Source organism: Triticum dicoccoides, chromosome 6A (assembly GCF_002162155.2).
Source record: "Triticum dicoccoides isolate Atlit2015 ecotype Zavitan chromosome 6A, WEW_v2.0, whole genome shotgun sequence".
Lineage (NCBI taxonomy): Eukaryota > Viridiplantae > Streptophyta > Magnoliopsida > Poales > Poaceae > Triticum > Triticum dicoccoides.
This window is the reverse complement of record NC_041390.1, coordinates 147505885-147515379: the sequence shown is the minus strand read 5'-3', so window position 1 is coordinate 147515379 and position 9495 is coordinate 147505885. Positions and strand designations below refer to the sequence as shown.

The following is a 9495-nucleotide window of genomic DNA, read 5'->3' as shown; positions in this document are numbered from 1 at the left end:
GTCGGTGCGGGGAGGTGTTTTTTTTTAAAGTAGGGTTTCGAGGGGGAGGAGAGATCCGAAAATGGAGGGGGCTATATATAGGCATAGACGGAGCTAGGAGACTCCAAATGAGGTGCGGTTTTCGGCCATGCGATCGTGATCGAACGCTCTAGGACATGGAGCAGAGTTTGGTGGGTTTTGCGCCAAATTTGAGGGGTGTTGGGCTGCAACACACACGAGGCCTTTTCGGTCCCTCGGTTAACAGTTGGAGTATCAAACGAAGTCCAAATGATACGAAACTTGACAGGCGGTCTACCGATAGTAAACCAAGGCCGCTTGGCAAGTCTCGGTCCAATATGGAAATGTTTAATCCCCACACACGAAAAAAAGCTAGAAATGGCCACCGGAGGAGAACGAAGCGCCAGAATGCAAAACAGACAACGGGGAAAATGCTCGAATGCATGAGATGAACACGTATGCAAATGCAATGCACATGATGACATGATATGAGATGCATGAAAATGAAAACAACACACGGAGACAAAGACCCGAACCCGAGAAATAAATATAACTTAACGCCGGAAACGGCAAGAGTTGGAGTACAAATTGGGAAAGTTACATCCGGGGTGTTACACTCTAACCCACCTTGTCCTAGCAAACCATTGTTTGGCTATGTTACCGCTTTGCTCAACCCCTCTTACAGCGTTGCTAGTTGCAGGTGAAGATTGGAGTTTGTTCCTTGTTGGAACATGATTATTGTTGGGATATCATTATTATAACTTGTTTACTTTAATGCATCTATACACTTGGTAAAGGGTGGAAGGCTCGGCCTTATGCCTGGTGTTTTGTTCCACTCTTGCCGCCCTAGTTTTCGTCATACTGGTGTTATGTTTCTTGATTTTGTGTTCCTTACACGGTTGGGTTATAATGGGAACCCCTTGACAGATCGCCTTGAATAAAACTCCTCCAGCAAGGCCCAACCTTGGTTTTACCATTCGCCACCTAGCCTCTTTTTCCCTTGGGTTCCGCGGACTCAAGGGTCATCTTTATTTTAAACCCCCTGGGCCAGTGCTCCTCTAAGTGTTGGTCCAAAACAGAGCCACTTGCAGCGCCACCTCAGGGAAACTTGAGGGTTGGTTTTAGTTGTACGTAGTGTTCATCCGGTGTACCCTGAGAACGAGATATGTGCAGCTCCTATCGGGATTTGTCGGCACAACGGGTGGTCTTGCTGGACTTGTTTTACCATTGTCGAGATGTCTTGTAACCGGAATTCCGAGTCTGATCGGTCCATCCTGGGAGAAGGAATATCCTTCGTTGACCGTGAGAGATTGTGACGGGCTAAGTTGGGACACCCCTGCAGGGATTTGAACTTTCAAAAGCCATGCCCGCGGTTATGGGCAGATGGGAATTTGTTAATGTCCGGTTGTAGAAAACCTGAAACTTAAACTTAATTAAAATGGATCAACAGTGTGTGAATCCGTGATGGTCTCTTTTCGGCGGAGTCCGGGAAGAGAACACGGTCTCGGGTTATGCTTGAACGTAAGTATTTCTAGGATCACTTCTTGATCATAGTTTCTCGAACATGCTTCGCCTTTCTCTTCTCGCTCTCATTTGTGTATGTTAGCCACCATATATGCTAGTGCTTGTTGCAGCTCCACCTCATACCTTTTTACCCTACCTATAAGCTTAAATAGTCTTGATCGCGAGGATGCGGGATTGCTGAGTCCCTGTGACTCACAGATTCCTTCCAAAACCAGATGCAGGGACCGATGATACTGTTCCAGGAGATACGACTGAGCTCAAGTGGGAGTTTGATGAGGACTGAGGATGATACTACGTTTCCTTTCCAGACGATCAGTAGTGGAGCCCAGTTGGGGCGATCGGGGACATTATGCATTTGGGGTTGTCTTTATTTTGGTTTCGTAGTCGGACCTTGATTGTATCTGGATGATTGTAATGATATATTTATGCTATTGTGTGACGTGGCGATTGTAAGCCAACTTTGTACCTCTTTCCTTATTCAGTACATGGGATGTGTAAGGATTACCCCTCTTGCGACATTGTCTACAATGCGGTTATGCCTCTAAGTCGTGCTCCGACACGTGGGAGATATAGCCGCATCGTGGGCATTACAGTAGATGATAGCCAATCCAGGCGTGTCTGCTGGAGTCTGGTCACATGCATGGACGAACTGATCTTCCGTGTCTGTAGGGATCGTCCAGGCACCAACGTTTGTACAACACTTCTACAGTACTATCGCTCGTCTCTCTCGTCTATTCACTCACCCGACTTGTGGGGTCGGGGAGTGCGCCTATGGTCAGTTCTCAATTGCGGTCCCACATGTGTGTGCAAACGCAATATGATGCGCATTCCAGTCGGAGAGCGGCATGCCAGACCGACCAACCGTCTGGGGTGCAACGCGAACGCGACGGGCGTGATGTATATTGTACTCCGTAAATGTGTAACGCCGTTTTCTTGAGGCTTTGCTCCATAGCGCAATCCATGGATACAAAATTAGTATACTGTACTATTTAAAAGTTGAGGGTGGGGCAGTTTCGCCTAGTCGGTTCGACAAAGGCGCAAGAAGATGAGGGAGTAGGCTGCTGGAAACGTAGGGCTATGTTATTTGAGAGCGAGTTATTGCTGGACAGGTGGGGCCCGGTGATTTGACTTAACCATCTTTGATTAACGAGCTAGTCTAGTAGAGGCTTACTAGGGACACGGTGTTTTGTCTATGTATTCACACATATATCAAGTTTTCGGTTAATATTATTCTAGCATGAATAATAAATACTAGTACAAATGTCCGTGCGTTGCACCGGGCGGAATATTAAATATAACTTGCTCCACATGCCATTATGCAACACTTTCTAAATCCAATTTTTGCAAACGTCAGAAATAAGGATGCACTGAGTATTTCTTTTTGGACCATGAAATTTGGACGTATCCTAACAATGTTCGACATGACCTATTTCAGCTCTTCGATGAAACAGTAATTGTGTATGGCATAGTCTTTCAATCAATTTTATTTATTGTTGTACAGAAAAACATGAATATTTTTTAATTTTGAGAAGGTGTTTTTTAAGAAATTGGAGATAATTTTCATTTTTATGTGACGAACATTTTTTGAAATATTATATTTCATTTGTAATTTATTTTGAACTGATTTTTGGGCTTGACCCATTGAAATACTTTTATTCACACACACACGCACACACAACACGCACGAACTCAATCTTTCTTCCCGTTCCCCATTCTTCTTCCCCACTGCCGCCACCGCCTCCCTTGTCCCCCTCGTTCTCGGAAGACAAGGGTAGAAAGAAAAACGCTTCCGGTGGCCGCAACGTTATGTCTTCCGCCTGCGCCGCTGTATGAACAGGACCTTGGGTGGCTCCTGCTTCCTCCCTGTTCCCTCCCACCCCTCCTCCCGCAGGCTCCAACCATGGCGGTTGGTGGACGTGCAGCCGCTATATGGAAGCTTGTCCTTAGCATTCAAATTGGCAACCCCTCCTTTCTTTCTTATGCTCCAACCTTGGTTAGTTGTGGCAGTAGTAGTATAGTTAGCAGATTCAAATGTGTATGGCCCAAATGGCAGCATGTAGTCAGCATGAGAAAGATCTCTATTGCTCAATAGTGTACTGCTTACATGTTCAAGCATCTTAGTCCTAACAAAACAGAGAATCACAATTGCCTCAGGAATATGCAACGCTATACTCTGAGGTCACCTTCAGAGAACAAATCAGAAGATCTTGCAGCATGTCGAGTCAACTCACGTACAACATTAATATGTATTTTTATATCCACTATGAATTACTCTCTCCTGTGTGTGTGTGTATTTCTTCTCTAGATACCAAGAACCATTTTTCTTGATTTACATTTACACACAAACATCCAATGTTACCGACACACATCTCACTCGCATGCCTAGCTGCCTGGCATGTTTTTGTGACGGATTCCTTGGCGGTTGCTAGTAGTACCCTATAAATATTGCTCATAGATAGTTCATGCTGCCACTTGTTGCAGTTGGTTGCATCGAAATTTCGTTGATTCCAGCCAATCAACAAGTTTTTCTACTAAAGCTTAGTATGTACTCACGGGAGTAACTTAAGTCTCTGGCCGAGGGATCTTTACTTTAAAAAGGTTTGATCTGAATCTATCTTGAAAGAACAGCTTGAGGTCTCGCTTATTAAGATCAGGCTTTTATGTTCTACATTTATTAAAGAAAGTATTCTAGAGAAAGAGAGCACACTTTATTCAACTTGCAGTTTACATAGGCTAAGGTGTACACTGAAAACACAAAAGCTAGTGATGCCAAATAAACCATACATGTGCTTTTTTTCTTTGCATTCCTCTCGATAAACTTGCATATCTTACATTGTGTTGTTCCTGTAATTGATGCAAAGATCTAATAATTTCACATCTATCAGTCCTAAAGAGTGCAAGCTGTCCATATACACGCAAGGTAATGGTGACGGAACCTATGGTTGCAGGCACAAAGGAAAGTTCATGCCTTCTTCAAAACGACAGAACCGTAGTTGATCGGGCGTACCTCAGGTGGAGCACGGTCTGTACTACGAGATTGTAAGACAGCATAGAAAGGCGACTTGTAGCGCAAAGTGGACGTACAAAGCTAGCCAAGCCAGCGGAAGCCGTGTGTTTGTAAGATGTGTCCTTGTATTTGTAGTAGCACGCATAAAAAACAGAGAAAGTTGTTGGTTTAATGCCTCCAGTGTATATCAGCAAAACTTAAATTGTGAGCAATCAGAAGTAGCGCCAATTTTTCAGAAAAAATAAACTGAAACATAGTGCACCACAGAGCAAACACAATATCCATGAATCAAGATTAGCTGCAGGAATTAGAAGATCCTCTGCACACTGATGGGCAGATCCATCCTTGGACCCACTCTCTAACATCTCGGAAAGATTAATCTCAAACCATAGACAAATTCGAAAGTGATCAGGCCCAAGAACTTCCGAAGTAAACAAATGAACATTGTAGCAAACTGACTGGATGACTTTAGTTTGAACAATCCAACAAGCAATTTAGCAGCACAATACCCATGACAAAGTGATACAACATTTGCGCGACTGAACCTACTCCAATTTTGGTCCTATTCTGTATCTGAAACTCATCGGTGGACACAGAGCATACGACCACAGCAAAGCAGGGCACAATTCAGTTCTAGATCAGATCTCAAGCAAGTGCTACTCTGGAGGCCGGTCGCCAGCAAGAGCAAAGGAGTAGTAACCCACGGACCTGTTGAGCAGCGAGGCGAAAAAAATAAACTGAAACAGGGGCTCAGGCGATGGACGGCTCAAGCGATGGACAGCTCAGGCGATTAACTTTCAAGAGGAGACATACCTCTGGTGTAGCCGCCTCAGGCGACGGACGGCTTGACGGATGTTCTCCTTCCGCCGGCGAACTTGGCATTGGACGGCTCGACGACTCGACATCCCAGACTCCCAGCTATCTTGCTCTGGCAGCTTACTGGTAGCAGACCAAAATGCTTGGATGCCTGTTCTGGAAGTTGTTCCAAATTTGTGCAGCTCCCTAGGTGGACTCATAGAAGGTTGAACAACGTTTTGTTAATCAGATACAGCATCCCTACACTTAAAAAATGCATAAACAAAATCTACCTCATTAGATGCATCCTTATATGATTCTTGGCAGTTAGTTGAACACAGAGATAATAAGAAACACAAGAAACTGGCTTTTTAAACTTGCATTATTGCAGTATGCAAGAAATTGATGATATTGTCCCCAAGTGGTCTAACAATGCACCAAGTGATTATGTAGAGAATTATAGATTCGCCAAATTCTTAAATCGGTATTTTAGTCAAACAACATTTGTTAATTTGAAACTATTTGATATTGTTGATTGTTCGTAAGTCTATTTTAGTTAGAGAATGTTCTCAATCGGATTACCATCCCTCTTTCTTTCAATTAGGTTCAGCAAATTCCTGTTATTACCTTGACAGTGCCCACTGCTGGACAGAGTTAATATTTTTGGCAAGAAATCTCTGTTATAAATGGTCCAAATTTATCTATATGTATTATGTATATCCCCAACAATAGAAAAAACATTCTGGTCCTCTTCCTCGCTAGCAAATTTTCGTCAGAGATAGGGATATGCCAATAACCTTTCTCTGATTTCTGAGTTTCAGAGGTAGAGGGTGGAAAAATTAGAAAGTCAACAAAGGGCTAGATGAATCTGATTGAAAAACTAAAACAAACAGAATATCTTGTTGTGCATAAATAATCAATTATATGTCCAATTAGTACTGTCCAGTTAAAGGTCGAAGCTAGAATCATAGATCTTACAACTGTACTTCCGAAAAGAACCATTCAGTGTCAGACTTTTATTATTGCTAAATGTCAGGATCTCATATCATACAATCATAGTCCTCCTAGATTAGGATTATACCAAATTAGTGAACGAATAAAATAACTACAATTTGGAGCTTCAAGTAAAGCAAACGGTTAACTAAATTCTCTAGTCGACAGCCATGTTGGTACCTAAAGAATCACCCTCCCCCCTGCTGTTAGTTCAGCACCTCGGTCCCTCGCTCTTGGCGCAGCATCCGATCCCAAATCTCCAACCTGGTAGCCAATTCTGGTCAACAAATAGTAGCATGGAATACTTTTACAACTAACTTAGAATCAGAAAAAAAAAGACATGCTTACCATGTTGACGTACATGACACTGGAACCACTCGTGCAATCATTTTCTAGATGTGTCTCTTTAGGTTCAAAACTGTGAATTTAAGAGATGCGCTTCTCTGAAAGCATAAAGATGCCATATCAGACTCGACATTTGGCTCAACAAATCGTACAGTTCGGTGCAAGTATTTATACTGCTTTCATGTGCAAATCCAAGTGAGAGTAGTATATTGGTAATCCATATTTCAGATGGAAACAGGAAAACAGAAGTGTGATTTTAGAGGTGAATACCTTATCCTCCACCTCTTGGATAAAACAGTCGCCGTCAGATGTGTGGTGAAGTGCTGGCCACCATGCGATCAATGCAAACAAGCACACCACTGCCCATCATATTTTGGGGGGAAATTATATAGTAGTGCTCTCCGGCGTTCATCCTTTGTTCTGTGTTTTCTTTTCACTTCTTCTTTGCAATTCTTGTTCTTGTCAGGCGACATGAAAAATCGACGAAGGGAAAAACAAAATAATAAAGTAAGAACAGAGGCAACGGACGCCATGGTGTGAGCTGTGAGCACAAAAATTCCTCTCACTGAATTTTTACAGCTTGGTCGACCTTTCACTTGGGCCCTTTTTTCACCACATGCCAACATCATTGGCTGCGTGGCGGTGTCGGTGGCGGAGGCGCGGCCACAGAAGGCATTCCGCGCGGACGGCACTGCCACCGCGGATGACGAAGATGCTGTCAGTTGCTGTCGATCTACCACCAATACAAATCTTGTTTTCTAAAGAGAATCTCACCAAACAAAACCTGAAGAGTTTTATTGAAAGTCAGCCAGATGCCCTTCTCCAAAATAGTACTACTTTCTATTAAGAGAAGCATAAGTGACATATACAATGATTTGCGTTTGCAAACTACTCTCATGAGCTGCTTGCAGCGCTGTGTCATGTCCTAAACAATGCAATCCAGTATGTACAGAAGGCAAAAGTGTAATACAATGTTTCAGAGTTACTATAAGATGAGATCCTCGTTGGACGTTCAATCAAAGCAATTCAGAGGATCCCCACATCTAAAGATTTTAGTAAACGTTTTCACTGCCTTTGATTGATTACAACAGATTTATGCCTATTGCTCAAAGCTCATGCCTATAATCCTATGGAAACTATTAGAAAGCATGTGAACAGAACAAAAAAACATCTATTGATCTCCATCCATCATGCCATGTATGTTGGTTCCCTTGCAGTTCAGGTAAGACAAGACAACCAAATTAAGCAATTGAACAGAGAAAGCCATCCTGCAGGAGCAGAGGAGCAGGATTGATCAAGCAGTTGGGAATCAGTTCAAAAACAAAGAGGAAAGGGGCGGAGGCTAGGGTGGAACTAAGCTCACGGGAAGGTAGTGAACGGAGGGAGCGCAGCGACCGCGGCCAGAGCCTCCGCGTCCGTGTCGCTGTAAGCCTCGGCCGGATCGGACGCTGCCCCGCCTCCCGCGCGTCCTCCTCCTCCCGGCCGTTTCCCGCGGCGGAGAGGAGCGTGATGAGCAGCTGGTCGCGGTCGGCGGCGTGCGCTCGAACCGGCCGGCGCGGGCCAGGAGCGCGGCGGCCTGGGCCTCGCCTTCGGCGAACCGCGCCTGGAGGACTCGGACGACGCGGGGAGGAGGGCGCGGCGGAGAGGAGACAGGCCAGGGTGCGGGGAGGACGGCGCGGCGGATGATGGCGTGCCGGCGGCGGGCGGGAGCGGCGGATCCATCGGTGGGGTGCGCGGCCGCACGAATTGGGAATGGGTATTTTTTTCTATCGAACACGTGCACGGGTGAGCAAGAAATACGAAACGTTTTTTCCATATTATTTAACGGACTGCGGGTTAATTCAAAAAAGCACAGAGACCTTTGTGTAAAAACGCCGTGACGGTGAACCCAGAGACTCAATCTGTGCTTCATTATTAAAAATAGGGAGAGATTTATCATGATATAAGGAAATTTAAATAACAACTTTATTTTTGCCTCTAGGGCATATTTTCTTCAGTCTCCCATTTTCACTAGAGTCAATAATCTAGGTCACATCGTCATGTGATTTAACATGAATAGTTCACATCTTTATGTGATTAGTTCACATCTTCATGTGACTAACACCCAAAGGGTTTACTAGAATAGATAATCTAGTTCACATCCCTATGTGATTAACACCCAAAGAGTGATCATGTTTTGTTTGTGAGAGAAATTTAGTCAACGGGTCTGCCACATTCAGAGTCGTATGTATTTTGCAAAATTTCTATGTCTACAATGCTTTGCATGGAGCTACTCTAGCTAATTGCTCCCACTTTTAATATGTATCTAGATCGAGACTTAGAGTCATTCAGATCGGTGTTAAAGCTTGCATTGACGTAACTCTTTACGACGAACTCTTTGTCACCTCCAGAACCGAGAAATATTTCCTTATTCCACTAAGGATATTTTTGACTGGTGCCTAGTGATCCACTCCTGGATCACTATTGTACCCTCTTGCCAATCTTATGGTGAGGCACATAATAGGTCTAGTACATAGCATAGCATATTTTATAGAACCTATGACTGAGGCATAGGCAATGACTTTTCATTCTTTCTATTTTCTGTCGTGGTCGGGTTTTGAGTCTTTACTCAACTTCACACCTTGCAACACAGGCAGGAACTCCTTCTTTGACTGTTCTATTTTTAACTACTTCAAAATTTTGTCAATGTATGTACTCATTGAAAATATATCAAGCGTCTTGATCTATCTCAATAGATCTTGATGCTCAATATGTAAGTAGCTTCACCGAGGTCTTTCTTTGAAAACCTCCTTTCAAACACTCCTTTATACTTTTCAGAAAATTCTACATTATTT

At 43.7% G+C, this 9495-nt stretch overlaps 1 long non-coding RNA gene across 7 annotated transcripts; it reads right to left on the bottom strand.

Moving 5' to 3' along the window:
• Positions 1-4808: 4808 nt before the first annotated feature.
• Positions 4809-8426, bottom strand: LOC119316328. 7 transcript variants are annotated; one of them, XR_005152880.1, is made up of 7 exons: positions 8025-8426; positions 7436-7929; positions 6932-7352; positions 6665-6759; positions 6497-6580; positions 5342-5589; positions 4809-5236 (listed from the first exon to the last, which is right to left on the bottom strand). It is a non-coding gene; the product is annotated as an uncharacterized LOC119316328 (long non-coding RNA). The 7 variants fall into 7 exon arrangements; XR_005152882.1 differs by having other exon boundaries at positions 7436-7445; positions 8025-8421; XR_005152876.1 differs by having other exon boundaries at positions 6932-7929.
• Between the last annotated feature and the right edge of the window lie 1069 nt (positions 8427-9495).